We start from the raw sequence: 22,133 nt of genomic DNA, 5'->3' as shown, positions 1-22,133 counted from the left end.
AAGCTTAAAAAAATTCTCATCTGTTTCTTATTGTGAAATGAACTTTCAGGAATCTTTAATGGCTCAATACTTCCCGCCAACTGGTAACTATTTTTAAAAGCCTAATTCCCCTGATATATGTGAGCTCTCACTCAAATCGAGCTTTAAAAATGCATAATTCGGTTTGTTCTTATACTATCAATTCTTATACTACAATTTATCAATTCCAATTATCGTCCTTTTATCTTCATCTGTGATACAAAAATTTGAAGAGTGCTTTCCGTTGAAGCGAGTTCCCCTTTTCTTGGATGAGGCTTCCAGTAATCAAATTTTGCTAACATAATAACTTTAGTCCATTACATTTAGTCCATAACATTAGAAACCATTTTAAGAAAATTCCTGAATTGCAAAGAAATTTTATTCTTTACATTAGCTCAGATTTTAATAAAAATCTTTTAATTTTAATGAATTTAGGGTTTAATTAATAAAAATAGATTTGTTTTTGTGGATAAGAACCTTTAGAAAAACGTTCTTTTCTTTTAAATAAAATTAACTAAATTTGTACTTCCTAATACTTTTATTCAAGCCTGTGCCCTGTCTATTCTACTCTCCTATTCTGTCTGTCCTCAAACTATGTCATTAAATTTATGGCACATAATATTTTTATAAAAAGAACCTGAGAAGAACAAAAAATATTAAGCTTAAAATGCTATTGTTAGCCCACCTTTAAATATCTTTCAGAAAATGGTAAGCTAGATCCAAACTATCACATTAAAAGAAAAGTATACACATATTTTCCTCACTTTTGCAGTACTAAATTTCTATTGACATATAATCTTTTAATAGTTAACATTTAGTCTCATCGTGAAAATCACGTGATCAGAAAATGCAACGACAGAAATGAATTCAATTTTAAAAGTTTGATAACCATCTTTTATCAGGGAGAGTCGCATTTTTATGTTACAATTTAGTTTTATTTCCAAATCATCAGCTGCCTCGATGTGTATTCGAGATTTTTCTGTCTGTCTTTCCAATCTATCAGAGCTGACCTTGATTCTAAAATATTAACAAAAATCAAAACTACCTAGAAACTTAACGAATTATCTATAACAAACTCCGCCTACGTTCATAGATATGTTGACTTCAATTGCATAAAATAACATTAAATTAAAGACTGAAAAATATATTAATAATATTTTTAAAAGATGAGGAAGCTCTTGTTTTGTAGCATTCACCTTTAAAATAGGTTTACTAAATTTATATACGCAAAATAATGAACTATATACAAAATAAGGACATTAATTTATATTTAAAAAGAATATTTTTCACTTATGTATGGGCTTTTGCGAAAATATTATATGCATTTTTATTTATTTATTATACATTCAATTCACATCCAAAAAAATTCTACATTCTATGTTATGTCTTCTAACATTGGATGACACTTACTATAACGGGTTATCCATATTTTTTTTAAAAAAAATTATTTCTTGTATAAATGAAGCGGTATTCTTGTTTGCATACTTATTAATGTGCACTTGTGTAGTTTTAATAATGGCTACTAAGGCTATTATGTGTTTTTTAGTTTATAGTAGTTAGATAACTGTTCCTCTTTGAAATTACAAGAGAGTTATTTTGAGAAGGACAGCGGACAGAGGACGAGGACAGCATATCAATCGACACCCCCCTTCCAAAACTTCTGCAACACATCAATATTTAGGTATTTTTGAAACTGATCTCAGTTATTCATTAGGAATCGATGAATGGAATTAGAAGGCTCTGCTGCCGTTAACTTGTTCGTTAAATCAGTTAAAAATGAAGACAGAACTAGAAAAAATTCCATCAATTACAAAATGTATAAAGTAATAAGATTTTTGAGAGGGAAAAAACATCCGATAGTTGCTATTCTTCGCAGACTGCGCTATATTTATGGGCTCAGACCAGCCATTCAATACAAATGCACTTCACGATGCAGTTACAAGATGGCTTAGTTTTTGATTAAAAGCGTTTTGATAGGCTTTTCATTTTAAAAGTCGATTATGTCAAAAAGTAAAGAACTGCTGCAATTTTTTTGGTGTATAGAATGAAACTTCTGTTTCCAACTGTGTCTGTCATTAACCAGCAAAATGGACTTGTTTTCTGAATTGCCCTTATAGAAGGAAAAACGAAGTGAAACAAAAGTTTTGTTATTGATGGAATTTTTTGCTATTATAAATCTCTGAATTGTTTTCAAAAAATGAATTGCATAAATTTTTTGAACTGAAAATGCGCGACTCGAAAAATTTTAAATTCCAAATTTTTTTTACTCTTAAATATAGATTTTCAATATTATTTGGGTTCATTTTATTTAAATATTGTTTATCAAGAAATCGCAGTATGTAAAATGAAGGAAACTTATTAATTCAAACGGAAGAAGCAAGGGCAAAATTGATTGAATAACAGATGACTTTCAAAATAATATACAATCTGAGCTGTTGAAAAAAACTGGTTTAAAAATACGAAAAACTGATATAATACAACCCTTATTTTAATATATAAATATTTAAGTTGATTTTTGAATAAATGAAGTATATACAAATTAAAACTGCTGTGTTTTCCTGTTAAAACTAACTACTGTATTTTCCGTGCTACAATCCTGCATTTGGCTGTCCTTGAACCAACATAACGGTTATATTTAGATGCCAATCATTCATTGAAGCTTTTATAATTCTTGAACGCCTTGACCTATTCTCTGACACATTTTACCTTGCTATGCTTCGTCTTTATAAGTTTACCGAAAACAAAGGCCCTCACGAAATCCCAACATAATAAAGATAATATAATACTAGTATTTTTGTAGATATCTAGCTGTCATTGGCATCACGTGTCAGTCTACAAGGATTTGTTTACACTCGTGGCCAACATAATGAAAATTTCATTTGGAGCTTTTATTACATTTGTTTTATCAAACCTTTTCACGTGCAGTCAGTTCCGTTTAGTTATATACCGTAAAAACAAACATGCTGTTAATTCTAAGCGTCTTCTGTAGTTGAACCTAGGTTGTTATTTTTCTGAGCTTCGGAAATTTTCAGATGCTATTTAATATTCGTATTAAGGAAAAGGACGTAGGCATTGACACTCAAAAAATATCTCAATCACATAATAAATGAATTTTTTGGATCGAAAATAGCCTAATAGATTTGATGTTATCCCCTCTCCTTATTTAGAATATTTCAATTATTGTTTTATGCCGAAAAAAGGAAGATAATTTAATATGTAAAAACGTGAGAGAGAAATTTATAAAGGTCAAACCATCCCTGTTTTGCTATTGATGGAGCTAAAAAAAATTAGAATTTTTTTTCTCCTTCTTAATTCTACGTGTCTTGGATATATATTGAAAAAAAAACCGAATCAGATAATTTGGTTTTAGTTATATAAATTAAGCCATTTTAGTAATATTTCCTTCCAATTCATGCATTTTATTCCTTCATTTTATGCATGCTCTAACGTAATAGATTTTATCAAAATGTTTTGGTATTCTTTGATCTGTGAAAGGTAAATTGAAAAGCTCTGTTCTGATAAACATGAAAAAAAAAATTAATTTTAAAATATGTAAAAGGACATCCTGAGGAAATGAAATTTCGGAAAGGAAGATCTTAATTTTGATTTTCTTGAATACGTAATACAGAAGCTAAAAATATTACAATCGTCAAATATTCGACTTCAAGCTTTGGATACATCTTCACCAAAAATAAAAATAAAATTATTTTGGAAATTATGTTAGTTTCCCAGTCAGTCAATCCGTCCAACTCTAAAAGCAGCAAATTAAACACACAACGAGTTAAAAGGATAAAATTTAATAAACAGTTCAAAAATATGAATTTCTATAAAATTCTGAGCAAATTTGAAATGCCTAACTCAATATAGCAACAGAGTAGATGAATGAAACCAAATTTTTAAAAAGTCCATCATAGTCTGAAATATCTGCCAATATGTTTATACACTGGTAAGTGAACAAAATTATTCAAAAATATAATAAAACCAAGCTAATTTAGTATGTGATCATATCGTAACAGTAAAATTTTATATTATTTTCCGATTTTTGCACAAATGGACCGAAAAGAATAGGAGAGTACAGAAGTTTGTACAGAAGTAAAACTTACGCGCTGAACTCACGTTTTACCTGAGTTTTTGGCGTACAGATGATATTAAGATAAGCGTTGTGTCATATTAAAAAAACTATTCGAAAGCAATCCAATAAAACCATTGGAATTTTGGATTCGAAATGGTTTCTAAACATGTAAATTAAGATAATTATACTCCTAACATTTTATAAATCTTTCAAAATCATACACTTATGGAATAATATATTCTGTATTTCATATTAATAATATATTTTGCATTTAAACTCTGATTGTTTCTATGTACTTGCCATTAAATCGATTGGAACTTGTCTGACTGCAGATCGCAAAGATTTGAAATTTATGCTTGTTGATGGCTCAAAAGATATATCGCCAAAAGAGAAATAAACGCTTAAAAGAAATATTTTCTTTTCTTGTGTGTATTTCTCTAAATAAGAATATAATTTAATTTGAATATATCTTCGATTTAGAATCAAAACTCCTTTCGTAAATAAATTTTTTTTCATTAATCAATGAAGCCGCAAAATAATACTAGACAAACTCCGAGGAGGGCTCACCATGTCCCAAAGAGTCCATTGTGAGAAGAAAGTAAATGTAAAAGAAATCAAAAAACAGACAGTAAATAGAAGGTTTAATCAAACACGAATAAGTTTAACATGTCATCAGATGGGTTATTGCCATGACATGGAAATTGATCATCACATTTTCTAAAAGTACTATTCATATTTTTAAATTACAATGAAACAAAGAATAACATTTTTAATGATATCAATTTCATTTCCCTTCAATTTTTCTTTATTTTAATAAATTTTAAAAATTTAATTTCATGCACGATCTATAATAATGTTTTTAATGTTATGATGAAATTCAAACTCAGTTATCAAAATATTTAATCACGTGCTTTGGTCAATATTAAAATTAAGATTAAATGTTGATTTCTTGTGCATTAACTTCGAAATAAAATTTTCACCTCCAATTTTATTTCGTATTGATTCAATTAAATTCATCTTTTTCAATCGTGCCAAAAAACAAGGTAAAACTTTAAAAAAAACTTTAAAAATCAATAACCTAGGTGAATCAGTTGGTCTCCAAAAGCGTCTAATCTATAACCGATGTTATATCGGTTATAGATATGCAACCGATATATATGTAACCGGTTAGTTAGAAAGAAAACTTCTTAAGCTATATTAAATTTGCTGTACTCCGTCATAGTTAAAGTATGATGTAGATTTCATATTGTTGAATTGATTCTTAATTTTCCAATAGTAAATAAAAAGAATTCGATATGTTACACAGTTACATATTGAACAATTGATCTACACCAAGAAATGGTCATTAAAAGAGCTATTAATTGTCCTTTAAGGACAATATTTTTTTCTACTTATCAAATTTAACGACAAAGTGAATCATAGTGCTTGGGAATTGCTATAAAAACTTTATTGGGCATTAAAGCGAATGCATTAAAAATTTTCATGGTTGTTTATTTTGTAAAAGTATTACAATAACGTGAGATCAATAAATAAATTTAAAGAGAAGAAGATGTCACCTGCCCATAATGCGTAGGCTGATGGTTATAAATGCTTCATATAGGCTATAAATCTAATATCAAAATACTCATTCCGATTTTTTATACCATCCATATTATTTCTACGATTGCCTTTCAGTATTTTTTTTATCTGTTTAATCTACACTTACTGAGGCAATAATTTTGGAACTATTTACAGTGCTACTAAGCAGCATAATAAAATAGAACTTCGTTATCAAATTTTTTGGGGTAAATGTTGAAATATAGATAAGCTGTGTACAGTTTTTTAAATATATTAGAGATATTTAGATAAGTACAGTTGGATTATAGATAAACTATCTACTCGATAAGCTCTTCGATTGAGATTTTAGATTCAGAACATATTTGTTAAAAAGTGAGAAAAATTTGAAACGGAGAAGACAAGAAATAATAGGATTGCAATAAAAAAGATTTTGCTGACTGTATTTTTTCCGTACTTCTCATTACTGATATAGCAGTGATCGGCTTTATAAAGAACACACAAGCAATCAGATCTGGAAAATTCTGATTCATTATCGTCTCTTATTTGCTACAATTTTCTCATTGTATCATGTGCATATGGCGTCGCGCTGCCAAATTCTCAGAGCCAGGCTATAATGCTTTTGTTGTTACATCTGAGGATCAGGCTGATAGCAGAGAAATAGAAATTACGATGTTATAATTGATTCTAAAAGGCCTTACATCCACATTATCACATTGGATTTAAAATATAATTCATAAGAGTATTAAGCAAAATGAAAAGTTTTGATACTATCAAATAGTTAGAGCAATACAAATAGTGAGCAAATACAATGGGATAAAGATGAAAATTATGTTAGAAAAGAGAACGAAATTATTTAAAGATCCCTAAAAAGGTTTCGTGCTGTGTTCAGAGTGTCTCTCACTTCCGTGTCTTAATCATTAACGGAGTCTGTACTCATTAAATGAGTGCGGAAATTTTTTTACGAGTGAAGAAAAGAATAAATTGAAGTAGGTACTAATTAGAAGCTCACGTAAATGATCACAAAGCTCACAATACATTACGTTTATAATAATTAGAAGCGATTTCGTGATTTTTAAGTGGATGAAATTTAAAACAGCATTTAGGAGTCGAAGGTTCTCTTGGGAAATAGAGAGAGATGAGGAATTTCGAATGAACAATTCAAAATAGTAGTATATCTTTTCTTTTCAATAATTCTTTCAATTTTAATTGCCGCTTTCCAAGTCTCCAAGAGATTATATTATTAATTATTTAGTTAATAAATTAATTAATTTGATACAATTAATTAATTAATTAATTAAATTATTAAAGTAATCTTGCTGTTTATGTGAATGTTAATACCATATAGCTTTTCCCAGAATTTTATAAAATTTTTAGTTCCTATGCAAATTACGTACCAATGCAATCTTTCAACAAATTCAATTATCTATATCTATACTTATAATAAAGCTCAATGTGTGTGTGTGTGTGTGTGTGTGTGTGTGTGTGTGTGTGTGTGTGTGTGTGTGTGTTGGCGCTCTACAGGCCAGACCGTTTGACATACAGCTACCAAATTTGGTACATGTATACCTTGGAGGTTGGGAATGTGCACCTGGGGTTTCTTTTTTCGAATTTTTAATTAGAATTTTAATTATTAATTAAAAACTAACTTTCCCGCCAAAAAAATCTTCCATTTTCCCCACCGCCAACTTTTCCGCCAAAAAAATCTTCCATTATCCCCAGCGCCAAACGAGAAAGTCTTCAGTTTTTTTTCTCCCAACAGTAATGAGGCTAGGGTTAAAATTTTTCGGCGGATTATTTCAATCGGTTCTGTTTATTTTCTTAATGTTTGATGCATTTAAAATTAAACATTGTTAATGAATCAATCTTTCAGATTCATTCTGAAGTACTTTTGAATTAAAATAAAACAGAATAAAGGAAATTAAAAATTTCTAATCCGCATAGCGTTATCCCAACTGGCATAGAAAAAATCACGTATTTGCGTTACGTAACCGGCGAAGAAAATTCACGCATGCGCATTCTGTTCTGATTGTTGCCATGACAACGTTATCAATGGATGATTTAAATTATTTTTGGGTTAGTTGCATGCTTTTGTAAGTAAATTGTATTTATGTTAGTTATATATTTTTTGTATATGCTTATAGTTTTAAGTACATCGTTTTTTAAGTAGTTTTTTTAAAACCTGTTTTCAACCGTTTATTTTAAACGATTCGTTTTATTTTCTTAGTGTTTGATTCTTTTAAATTTAAACATTGTTAATTAATCGATCTGCTCATAATGAATCTAAGAAAATTTTGTTGACCAACTCTTGAGATATTACATAAATTAAAAAAGATATTCTTTAGTGCCCATAAAGTTTAAACGCTGAGTGACTCTATTTTCAGTAATCAGATTATAAAAAAATGCTTTGTTTCAGTAAAAAATATTATTATATTAATTGAAGATAAATTCTTTCCACTTTAATTTAAAGCATAAATTCTACGGGTGCTAACAGAAAATGAGAGAGATACATATTACGTTATGACTGAAGGCCTTTATAATATTATGAATGAATTATATGATAATCAAAATTTGAAGTTTTAAAATATTTTGATGAAGAAGCTATTAAAGTAGAAATTGCATAAAATATTTAATTATTAAAATTTTAACGAACATTAAGATTGGCGAACCGGCTGGTCGTCAAAGGCGGCTAGTAGAACAATAAATGGAAAGATAGAAATAATGAAGCATTAAATTTGAAAGATATTTAAATAATTTTTTCTCAGATAAATATTTTCTGATGGATTGCAATTAATTTTAAATGCTCCCTAAAATTGGTTCGAGTCAGAGGTAGCTTTACTTCAAATGTTGTTTTTTTCATTTATGTCGAGATTATTCGAATTTAAAATTCATTTAAAATTTCTTCATTTATATTTGATATTTGAATTTAAGTAGCGAATAATCGCATTCATTTATCTATTATCTAAATCGCAAATGATTTATCTATTTAATTTTTGAATTGATGTAACTGGAGATTTCTGTTTTTACTTTTTGGTTTCAGTTTAAGTTAATTTCATTTTTAATTTCAAAATTAACGTTCTCATATCAAAAGCATTAAAAATTAGAGATTTTAAATATTTTATTTGGTTTATAGTGTTCAATCATCTTTCGGTAATAATAGTTTAATACGTTCCACGTTATTTATATAAATTATAAAATAACAATTTGTAAATTTTAAAATTGATTGATAAAATTGGATTATTAAAATTAATAAGCTGAGTAAACCAACTAGAACTGAAGACTCTAGTCAGTAAATATATGCACAGATAACTAAGTTTCAATTTCTAAATATGACAATAAAAGCATTTTTTTCTATGGTATTATTCTTATAAATGATGTTACGTAATCCTCTTAAAATTTATTGGAAATATTGTTCATAAAATATTTTTAAAAAGTCTATATGGAGTTGTGCTCAAAATATTTATGCTTGTAGTATAAGTGCTTCTACGTTCTTTTACGCTTTTGAAAGATAAGTATTCCAGAATTTATTGATATTACATCTAGTGAAGAATTTTATTTTACCTCCTGATACTTATGTTATTTTTTTCCGTTTACGTGAAAGATATTTCATGTTTTATGCAGTCTGACATCAGCTAACAGCTTTCACCTGAACGTTTCATGAAAGAATTGACAAAACCAACTTCCTATTTTAAGTACAACATTTTATCATGAATTGATATCCTTTAGGAAATGATGTCTTCAATAGAAAAATATTAAACGGTTAACATTAGTTCGGGAATATTTCCCCGCCTACGAAGTTCGAAAGTATTAATTTCATATTAAATATTTTGAAAAATATTGGTTGAAAAATAATTGTTTGAAATATTTTTCATAAATTTTTTCAAGTTATATAAAGAATTCAAAATATTTCTTAACATTTCATAACATAACAAAATATTCTTTAACATTTCTCGCTTTTTAAATTTGTATAACATACTTTTATATGACATAATTTTTTCTCAATAGATTCTTTTTTTCACTGATAACATTTTTTATTTCTATATGATATTGATAAATATAAAATATTAAGTGATAATTAGTTTGTTACACATTTACATGAAATAAAATGTTTCACATTTTTAAATGGAAACTAAATTCTAAACTAATAAAAAAATTTCGCGCTGATGTCTATGCAATACTAAAAGAGTTTTCACTGTAGAATTGATCATTGAAATGAATAAAAAAGTGGGACGAATTTTTCATGAAATAGTCATTTTAACTTAGGAAAATACATTAGGTACTCTTCATTTAGTTTGAAGATATATATTAGATAACTAATAAATCGATAAAAAATGATACAAAAACTATTTTTTTATTAATTTAAAGTTTAGTTTCCATTTAAAAATGAAAAAAAATATTTCAGATAGATGTGTAACAAACTAATTATTAATGAATATTTTATATCATTCAAAGATACACGATGTTGGAATAAAAACGCGAAAGTTTTAATTTTCATACATTTATTGTTATGAACTCTTAATTTGACTTTTGCTTTTTATTAAATGAAGGATATATAGAAAATGTAAAAAAAAGGAAGAAAGTGATGCAATCGTTAAAAATTCAATTGCGAGATTTTGGAGAATTTCTCTCTAGACCTCTCTAGAAATTTAAGATTTGTTTAAACCCCAAAAACATATTCGTGGAATTATTTTTCAGTACATTAACACCGAATTTGTATATTTCTATAATATGCTTAGCAATTCCATCAGGAAGAAGTTTGTCTGTCTTGCCATGCTCAAGTGAATAGGATAATTTTAAAAAAATCAAGTTTCTTAGTGGTTATGTTTGGTACATAGGTTTTATCATCAGAATTGTACATCTATCTGAAAATGTGAGTAAAACAAGTTAATGAGTTTACCATATATTTGAACAAATGTCAACGTGGTAATAATTCAAAAACGAAATGTCTTAAATAAATGAAAAGTGGTCCTATACCAAAAATTATGAATGTAAGTCGAATTTTTGCTTCAACTAATCGAAAAGAAAGCTTCCAAAATGCACACACTATTTTCTTCCTTATACTAAAATGCCACATATTATGTTAACATACTTAAACCCTTTCGATCCAATTTTTGCAGGCTTAAAATTTTGAATTCCATGTAAAAATGATTCTTTCTTTAATAATCCATGTAAAAGAAGAATTTATTTACCCCATACGGGATTAAATCAGATTCCGATGCTTTAAAATACTATTGAAAAATATTTGCATTTGATTTAAATAAAAAAAATATTAAAATTTTAGAAAATTTTAATTTAATTTTTAAATAAAAATTCATCGAATTATTTAGAAAATGTTCTAAGATAGATGCGCACTTTTCTCAAGGCATTCTATATTTGATTGTTTTTTATGTGTATGAAAAGGCAATAAAATACCTACAGAAGCATTAAATGCTTAGTTAGCGATTATTTCTTATTATTTTCAAAGATTGTTTATTAAGGTCACCTGCCTTTTATGATTGTATTAAATAATGTATAAGACTTTAAGAACTATGAAAATATTTGTTAGAGATATCTTTTTAAAGCTTTTCCTAAACTGTACCGTGAAAGAGTTTAGAACTAAGCAAACATACATCAAATAGAAATCCCTTATTACTCACAATACGAATGTAGAAAATTGGCCATATATGGCCTAAACCGGTTTCCGATGCCAATAAAAAAGTTATTTTAGAATCTAATAAATTTATTTTTAATTTTATAGCTACATCTAAAATATTTTCCAATATTTTTCTCAATAATATTCTTTTACTCGTGCCAACTTTCGAATCTTAATATACGATCATAAATTGCAACTTTTGAACAATTTCTTAAACAACATGCCTGCATCGACATTTTGAAATAAAGTACCTCTATCTTATATTTATTTTTGCATCAATATATTATTTTGATTTAAATTTAAGCTATAAACTTTTATCTTTAATATTTGAGGGTTGTAAATATGAAAAGAACCATATGAACAAATTTTGTGAATCGAAATGCTTTCCTTCTTCTATGAGACTCCTTTTACTAGTATCCCTCTGTATGTTTTTGTACTGTTGTTCAATCTATAATACATTAATGTGCAAAACTTCCCTTTGGATTGGATTGGTGGAAAAGGATTATTTGTGATCTTTAGAATAAAGATCAACTTAGGAGAAAAAGCATATTTAAATGAATATTGCCGAAGAGTTTGGAATTGATAAAAGTGTTGATTCATGAGCTTGGAAAATTTTTTTATGCAGAGGTACATAGTAAGAAAGATTGGTGGTCAACGGATATAGAAAAACAATAATGACTGACAGTTATATTGCCGTTTTGGCGAAAAAAGACCGAAACTTAACAGCAGGAAACATTGTTCAGAATTTGTGTACAGTATCCAGACAACAGGTGTTCGGGTTTACTACGGTCAGACGATGGCATAAAAGTAGCCTTATCGGCTGGTATTAAGAATGCATCATATCATTAACAGCAGGAGTGCCATTTACAAGAGTGAAACGAACACGTAGACATCTTTTCAATAAAGTCTTGCCCTCTTTATGGATTAAAGTCGTTTTAATTTCACAAATTATTATCTATACCATTTGATATGGAAACGCGTTTTCGTCTCACTAACATTAGAGAAAAAAAGTGTCTTAGATAAAGATCGTCTTAGTGCACTTATATGAGGATGCAAAATGATGGATCACCACTTTTTCGACGGATTTAGTGTACGTTATTTTAATGAAAACGTACGTAATGTACGTACGTTATTTTAATGAAGTTTTCCTCGCCTACGCTCACCGGCGATCCATTGGTCCAGATTTTGTAAGCATGGAAAATAACACATTCCCACACAAGTCTCTTGCTTATCAGGGATTTTCTGAAAACTGAGAATTTCTGTTAAATTAATGAATTAATTAGCTTTCTACCCTGATTTAAATTCAATTGAACATGTTTGGAAAAATTTGGAGAAACATCTGGCGGCACAGTCACGGAGACCAACAGATAACTCATACAAATGCTCATTGAGAGATGGGCACTCTTGACTCAAGAATTAATGTATATTATGGTTTTGAATATGAACAAACGATGCTAAGTAATCATTGTAATTATGGGAGGTAATATCCATTGAAAAGGGACATCCTTTGGTTGTTGTTCTTCTCTGGAATCACGTAATGTCACAATGTTGATTTTGGATCACAGTATTCTGAGATGGTGAACGGAGAGAGCAAGTATTGTAACTCCCTAGTAAATGATAGTTATAGTGATACATTTCAATGCCCATCGGGAATGTCTCCTTACTTCAACAAAGTCACAAGCACTTAACACACGTCAGATCCACTACCCCAATTTAATTTTGAAATCAGATCATATGTTTTATTTACGGGATGCTTGTGTGTCTTAGCACAACAATAAACAATGTACTGTTACGTGTTCGATGAAAAATATATTTATTTTCTACACATAACAGTGACTTCTCGTGAAACTGACTGAATCGTGATGCGTAATCTTTGATAGAAATGTACAAGGTGCGGCAAAAAAACTCGGACAAAGTTATTACATCATAGAATACAAGTTAATTAATTTCTTTTTAATTTTTATTCATTTCTTATTGTCTACCATTTCAATTATAACATATTTTATAATGTATCTTTTAGTTTATGTACTGATTTTTGACCTTTTTACGATGTCAAGCAAAAGATATGCCATTTTAAAGTTGGAAACGAACAGTATGAAGTCGTTCCTTTGCTTAATGTGCCTCGGCAAACAGTTTCTGATACAATCTATCATTTCAAAGAGCTTGGGAATGATAGCTTGGACTGAAGCCTTACAAGGTTCGGAAAGTTCAGCTTCTCATTGAAAAGAACAAACTCGTGCGGCTCAAAAGACGCTGAAAACTTTTAAAATGGGCCGCATGTCCACAATAAGGGATTCCTTTTCACTAATTACCGTCCAAAAGCTCGTAATGCCTAGAACTATTGGATCTGGTCTGTAGACGCACCAAGCGCTTCAGCAATCGTTGAACATCGCAAAAATTCAAAGTCAATCATGGTCAGGGGAGAAATTTGCGAAAGCTGCAAAACATCTCTGGTTTTTGTGGATGAAGGAGCTAAAATAATTCAAAAAGTTTACCAGTAGAACATTATAGAAGCTTTTATATTTTCGTGGGCCAAAACGCACTTCGGCAGTGCAAAGTGGGAGCTTCAACAAGATCTGCATCAGCTCACAGGGCTAAAAAGACAGAAGAGTGATGGGAGAAACATTTTCCGGACTTGATATCATCTAAAGAATGGGCACAATACTCACCAAATCTCAATCCCATGATTAAAGTGTATGGTCCATTTTGAAGTTTAGGGCTTTGCACTAAACGATATAAAAATTTGGACTCTCTAAAGCAATGGCTTCTGCGGGAATGGGATGGATTATAGGAAGAGGATTTGCGACCCATTGCTGAAAATTTCAATGAGCGTTTGCGCCTCTGCATCGCTGCAAAAGCCGGCCACTTAACAATTTAAATTATAATAACAAATAATAATAAGTCTACTCTTATTATAATTTGTTATATTTTGTTAATTTATTTATTTTTAATCAAGTTATATTAAAATTTGTTTGTCCGGGTTTTTCTGCTGTACCCTGTATATCTCTTACATTCTCCTTAAATTTTTCACATTTTCAAAATACTGTAATCTTATTTTGCTTTTCTTTTGATTTTTCTAAAATTACTGATTATTCTAAACTCTCTTAAATGAACTTCTGCAATTCAACTTTTTTTAATGTAAATACACGGCTGAATCAATGACATTTAAAACAATTTTGGGGGAAGTTTCTTGAAAAAATTTAAGAGAAAAGTCTTAAGTTAATATTTAAATTAACGAATGAGCCAGATACAGAGTTTAGTTACTATACGTTACTACATTAGTTAAATTTTTTAATGGTACAAATCAGTGTGTACAATCATTCAATGTTAATAAGCCCCATTTCTACTAGTAAGAAACAGAAGGATTTCTTACTAGATTACTTTCCCAGATTTTTCTGACAAACACCAAAAAAAAAAGTTAATATTATTTTTGACTATTTTATAAGAAAAGCAATGATATGGAGGAACATCTGTTATGGCTAGCAACGACGGAGAAGGAAACAGGAAATTCCAAAAGTTACAAGAGTTCTACTAGATAGTTAAAAGTACAGAAATAAAGAAGAAAGTGACTTTTCAGCTACTGGGGGGTCATAAGATGTGGAAGAGGGTAAAAGTAAATAAACTAAAGAGCTGCAGCAAAAAAGAAATTGACATTAAAGTGCTATAATTGTTAAAAAATATTTTAATTTTAAAAAGCATTAGTTATATATATTAGCTAGCATTACATAAAACAACTGACCATTGACATCTACAAAAGAACGAAAAAACTATTAAACGATCCTTTATAAATAGATATTCAATAATTTTTTTAAGTAGTCCTTAAGTTTCCCTTCAAGACACAAATAAAGCAAATGATATGAAATGGCTATGGAGAAAGTATAACAAATTTATTTTAAAAATTCATACTTTTTTAAAGAGAAACATCTTATGAAGAAAACGTGTATATTAAATTCCTCATTAAGTAAAAATTGATTTGAACAATCGAATTACATCGAAGAGTACCGAATATTATCCTAACCACCCTATTCTTTCAAAACATTAATCAATTATTGATTGATAATTATTCTTTTTAAAAATATTTATGAGAATTTAGAGTCTATAACCTTTTATTAGTAAAGTTTAAATTAATTATGTTTAACCTTAAATAAATCAAAATCTGTGATTTCTTTCTTTTTTTTTTTATAAATTCAAAAGTCAATTTCAAAAATTTCAGAGGTGATGTGAACTAGAGCTAAATAAGCACTGAGATATTCTGTTTTGAAATTAAATAATTGTAGCAAGTCAATAAAAAGCATTAAAAGCACTGTTAGTGTATTGCAGAGGTTGAGGCCAGCTTTTATTTCACTTACAAATACATTAAAAATATTAAAACTTTAACTTTCAACCATTAGGCCAGTATTTAAATATTGTTAAATAATGTAAGCACACACTAGAAGCAAAAAAAATCTTCTTCTTTATTATTTCTAAATTTTAAAGGGTAAACTCCTACTTATTTAAATCAATTTACCAATTGATACTTTACTCCAACTAAATGAAAAACTGGGTAACTATGACAACGAGATTTATAAATGAATTTTTACGCTTAAGTGATTAGTTTCGAAAATTTTTATATACCGATTTAAGAGGTAAAGTCTACTGAATATATTGTCTAAGAAAGGAAAATTATTGTGGTAAAATACTTCAATTTCAGGAAATTCTTTGTAATGTAGTAAAAGCGGTATCTGTTCGCGTCACCTTATTTTAAATATTTGTTAATGCTTATAAATGATGTGGAAATGAAAAGCTACAGAGATCTATCTATAAGGATTACTCTTGTCCCTAGTTTATCAAGAATTTTGTATCCTTTTTATTAAAATTTTCCTAATAATTAATGAAATAAATATCTTTGTACTAAAAATATAGTTTGCAAATAACATTTGCATTGCGATTTTTCTTCTGGCATACTTTAATTCTAATTTCAATTAAGAAAATTTAAGTGTCTAAAATTTTAGAAACAGAACCTTTGCAATAAGGCAAATATAAAATTATAACATTTGCTTTATTGCAAAAGGCACTTTTTTAATATTGCAGCCCTATTTACCTATAAATAAGACAAATATAAAATTCTTTCGGAATACTGCTCTATATTACTTTTAAAAACCTCAATAAATGTAATATTTAATAAAATATGTAATACTTACCCAAGGCTTTTCGATAGTTACGGCATCAACAAAGCTTCTCCTTGTAAGTAGAAATAAAGTTAAATACCTAAGAAAAAAAGATTAATCACTCGTAAATTAATTTATTTTATGTATATAATAACTCATCATCGTCAAATCTTATAATTAAATGAAAAATTAAATATTATGTAGAATTTGACGCTACTTAAAGTTCCTTCAAACGCTAATAGTTTACATCTTAAAATTAAAAGAAGATTTAATTTTTGTGAGTTGATTAGATTTACTCGAATATGTGAATTGATATGATTAATTTCATTTTTGAAGTATAATATTATAAATAACAAATTATAAAAAATTCAGGAAATTATAATTAAATAAAAAAAATGTGCAAAATGATATGTGACAATATAGAAAATGAATTTGTGAATAGCACAGGACATACAAATGAATTTCAGCCTGCTTCAGACGATCATCCATTTGGTTAAACCAAACGTTTTCGCTCAGTTTTCTTCTTTAAATTTGATAATATGATTCGAATAAATATATATGACTGTTTCATGTGTTTTCATTTTCAGCCATATTATTTTTAATACGTTTGTTTGATTCCAGTAATAAACCATTAATAAGCATTTTAAGTTTAATAGCCCATTATAGTATCTTCTAGAAGCATAAACTTAGGACCAGAGATAAAATATTTATTTATCTTCGATACTCTTATCGACAGTTCGGTTACTATGAATCAGAATTCGTGCATTTTTAATCTAAATCACGTTAATGAGGAAATAAAGTAAAAAATCTAGAGCTTTATTTACGATAGATAAACTATCAATTTCTGCAAATTATTTTCATTTTATAAAATGAATATGATAAAACATCTTTCAATGTATGATCGTTCAATGGAATTGTTAACTTATATTAGTTACCTTTGACGACTATTTAGCTCTCTGGGAGTAATGGTTGTGTTTAATTGAAAATAAAACTTTTGTGTCGAAAGATATTCATGGTTAGTTCTACAAAGTATAATTTAAAGTTAAGTTAGATATTTAGCTGTCTTATTTTCAAAAATTTACTCCTGTTTTTTTTATTGTGTGCATGTGTCTTTTTAAAAAAAACCAGATGAATGAAGCTCATAGTCGTCTGAAAAAACTATCCGGATAATCTATTATCAATGTTGTTTCATGCTTTATTTAATTCTTCTATCGTTTTCAGTTATTCCTTATCCGTAATAGAATTCAATGGCACACCACATCTTATGTATATGAATAAGTCCAGTAGCATGCAAGGTGACTTGAAAATTAATTAAAAAAAGTATTAAAGAATAGCAAGTAAAACAATTCAATATATTGGATGTATACTTAACATCTAAAAGAGTTTTTATTATAGGCTGTATATAAAAAAAGAATGAGATAAAATAAGAAAGTAAAACTTTATTACGACAGTGGCAGTAAACATGAAAGAAAAATATTAACTGAATTTTCATTCCAAAACTTTCAACGGGGGAAAAATTACGCGATTACAAAATTGTACAAGCTATGAAAGAAACTTAAAATATATTGAAACAATGGAGAGTATTGTAGAAACATAAAAATATATTTATTTTTTTAATTTTCGAAATGCAGCAAAAAATATCTCGAAAATTAACTGACATCTTTAAAAAAAATATTTTTTTAAATTTCTAATTTTGAAGCTGAAAATGTTAAAATCCTTTTAGCGTATTAATATTTTCTGAAGTTATTAAATAAAAATGTCTATTTAAATTTTAGTTTATTAAAATTCATACTAATTTTTTTAAAAAAACACCCCACGCCATTTACCACTTTTCAAAGCATAGTTATGTCAATATAGTACGAAAAACTCTAAATGTACATTGTGATTCAAATCGGACTCTAAACTCATTCCACACCTCTTGTGGCGTTCTTTTAATTTAATTATTTATCTAACCCTCGCTAGTTCTGCCACCCAAAAGGACGCGAAATACAGGTAAGTTAATTTATTTGATTTGAAAATCAATCAGTTTCAACACTTTTAAAACTGTTATTTAAGAAATATATAATTTACAGGTGATTGTCTAGATTTTATCTAAACTGGAAGTAAATACCGTTGAATTAATGAAACTCTATGTTCACCACACGTTATCGACCACAACTTTTATTTTTGAAGAGGCGCTTATCATTTCACCAATTTGAATGCGTGAACTTCATCTATTGAAAGGATAAATTCCGTATTTGTGACAAAATAATTCATTATAAATGTAACTACTATTCTATTATCGCTAATTCTGTAAATTTTTTTACATAATCAGTCTATCGGAAAATTATCAAAATTTCTTTAAACAGTGACTACTGATTAATATGACAATATATTTGATTCTTGCATATTATGACAGAAGTGTATAAATAACTTCATGCTGACCATAAAAAATTTAACAGTTTTATAAAAAAATTATAATATATATACATTAATAATCTTTCACAATGAAAACAATAAAAATATATATAATATGCATCCAACTGATTAACTCGTTTTAAAAATTAATCTCGTAAGAAACATAAATAAAAGATAGCATTTAGATCTAAGAATTGCTATTTAATTTGGTACAAAACAATCTCATCATACAAAAAGTTCTTTCATATTCCTTACTTAATTAAATAATTACTGAAGAATTATATATTGTTTGAATATATTTCCCTATTATATTTTCCTGTTTATTATTAGTTTTGTGTGTGTGTGTGTCAGAGGCGATAACATATTGCAAAAACAGCGGTTCAATGAGAGATTATGGGTTTTTTTTCCATGAGCTTGATAAATGCTATTGATACTTTTCTATGATACAAAAAAGTAATATAGTAATAAAAGTGTAATTAGTACAACTTTTCAAACATCTTAAAATATAATAGAAACCTTTAAGTGTGATAATGTACTATTATCAGATGCTTTAAGTGTGATAACATACTGTAAACAGATGATTGCCATTCCTAGACAAAACATATTTTGAACAATCTCGTTTGACTTCACTTAAACCGTTAGATACTAAAAAAATATACCTATATCGTAAAATTAACGTACAGACACATTTTTCATTTAACTATTCAAACAACTATATTTAAAAAGTAATTTAGAGAATGATCAATGCAATGCAAATATCTATGTTCATTGTCTTTTAAACATTTAAAAAATTAATGTTTTTCAAAAACACAGAAAACTGACCGTTTTTCTTATATGAACCTTATCAAGTTCAGTGACTAAAAACGACATAGAAATATGAAATATGAAACTTATGAGAAATTTTAATAGAGAATAGAGAAATTTTAATAATGAAATTTAATGACAATTTCATTCTATGAACGATTAATACTGATCATACAGAGTTCAATTAGTGGATGACTTTCTAAAGAAGAAAGCTAAATGATGGCCTTAATAAGATCATTGGGTCTCATTCTCATATAGGATCTATGGATATTTTCAATAAAGCCATTTACGGTATATATTCTCACATACGAAATTCCGGATTGAAAATCCTCTTTTATAGGAATTTGTTGCTCAATGGGATCAATAGCCTCATTTTTAACGCAAATTATAAAGTTATCTGCGATGGCCTAATTTTTTTTATCAGCTGAATGATTCTGAATGTATTAGATGTCTTTCTCTGTGTATTCTTAGTCTTATTTAAATGTTTGAAAAAAAAGTTTAATTTTTTTCTCAGTATTATTTTACAATTAGCTTCTTGACATATTGAATATCTATTATAAAATTTACACGCAAAACGATTCTTGTTCGAGATATCACATGTTTATTGTTTCTAACTTTTTGTTTTAACTAGTTATTTGTGCTCTTCTATTCACATTAAATAAAAAAAATATTTACATTTTCTTATTGAATGTGGATGCAAGTAATGGTGTAAATAAACAATGTTATTATTAGTTATTATGTTTTTAACTTAATAATATTTGTAATATGGCATTCTATTGTCAATTACGACATCCATAATCCAATGACATCTTTCAGAATGTTCTATAGGGCCTGGCCGAGAACAGACAGTAAGCTATTTTAATTTAACAGACACTACTATTAAATTTGGCAGGCAATTACCTACTTCTTGGCAGTAGGTAATAGGTTACTAAAAATAAAGAGTGACGAAGAAAAAATTTTCAAAATTTTAATTCGAATATTTAGTAAAAATGAATCAAAATCTTAATTATTCACAAAAATGTTTGATTATAATAACACTGAATAAATATTGTTCTACTTCTCAAAAATATGAAAAAATAGTTTTTTAGTAGTATTATTTTTTAATTTAAATATATTTTCAAAATTAATCTGTTTAAATTTTTTTCTTTATTTAACTTAATTTTCGCGTGCAACAAAATAGTAAAACTGAATAATCAGTGGAAGAATCTCAATGTTTTTAATGCAACAAAACAAAAATAAGGATTATATATTTCCAATTTATTACTAACTAATGCTTTAAAATAGGAAAAGGTCCTTTTACAAACATTCCTTCCACCATTTATGTGATGTAAAAATCATTGGCAACAGAATGCAATGGCTGATACAATTAAGATTTGAATCAAATCTAAAATATTTGCATAGAATGATGATTCGAATTAGAAGTTCTAATCCCTTTCCTCATATTTTCAATTACCATTGCCACTCGGTCCTACGAAAATATTTTTAAAAATTTATTTTCGTGGATGTTATTATAAATTCATCGAAAGCAAACAATAATTAGATGAACTTCCGAAAACTGAAACAATCAAATAAATCAACATGAGAATCAAATTTATAACATTAGTTTTTTAATCGCAAGGTAGTGTAAATGTAATTTTCTTTTGATAATATAAAAATATACTAGAAATATTCAAAGGTAAGAAAAAAAGTGTAACAACAGTTTAATCATAATCTAAAAATATGTGTAGAAATTTCTCCTAAATTTTATCAAGAGATTCAATGCATTATATCAAGGCAGTTCCTAGTAAGAATCTGTCTAAAAAAATATTTTTTTAAAGTTATTTTCATGGATGTTATTATAAATTCATCGAAAGCAAACAATAATTAGATGAACTTCCGAAAACTGAAACAATCAAATAAATCAACATGAGAATCAAATTTATAACATTAGTTTTTTAATCGCAAGATAGTGTAAATGTAATTTTCTTTTGATAATATAAAAATATACTAGAAATATTCAAAGGTAAGAAAAAAAGTGTAACAACAGTTTAATCATAATCTAAAAATGTGTGTAGAAATTTCTCCTAAATTTTATCAAGAGATTCAATGCATTATATCAAGGCAGTTCCTAGTAAGAATCTGTCTAAAAAAATATTTTTTTAAAGTTATTTTCATGGATGTTATTATAAATTCATCGAAAGCAAACAATAATTAGATGAACTTCCGAAAACTGAAACAATCAAATAAATCAACATGAGAATCAAATTTATAACATTAGTTTTTTAATCGCAAGATAGTGTAAATGTAATTTTCTTTTGATAATATAAAAATATACTAGAAATATTCAAAGGTAAGAAAAAAAATGTAACAACAGTTTAATCATAATCTAAAAATGTGTGTAGAAATTTCTCCGAAATTTTATCAAGAGATTCAATGCATTATATCAAGGCAGTTCCTAGTAAGAATCTGTCTAAAAAAATATTTTTTTAAAGTTATTTTCATGGATGTTATTATAAATTCATCGAAAGCA

The sequence above is a fragment of the Argiope bruennichi genome, chromosome 7 (genome assembly GCF_947563725.1).
Source record: "Argiope bruennichi chromosome 7, qqArgBrue1.1, whole genome shotgun sequence".
Classification (NCBI taxonomy): Eukaryota; Metazoa; Arthropoda; class Arachnida; order Araneae; family Araneidae; genus Argiope; species Argiope bruennichi.
This window is presented reverse-complemented; position numbering follows the sequence as displayed.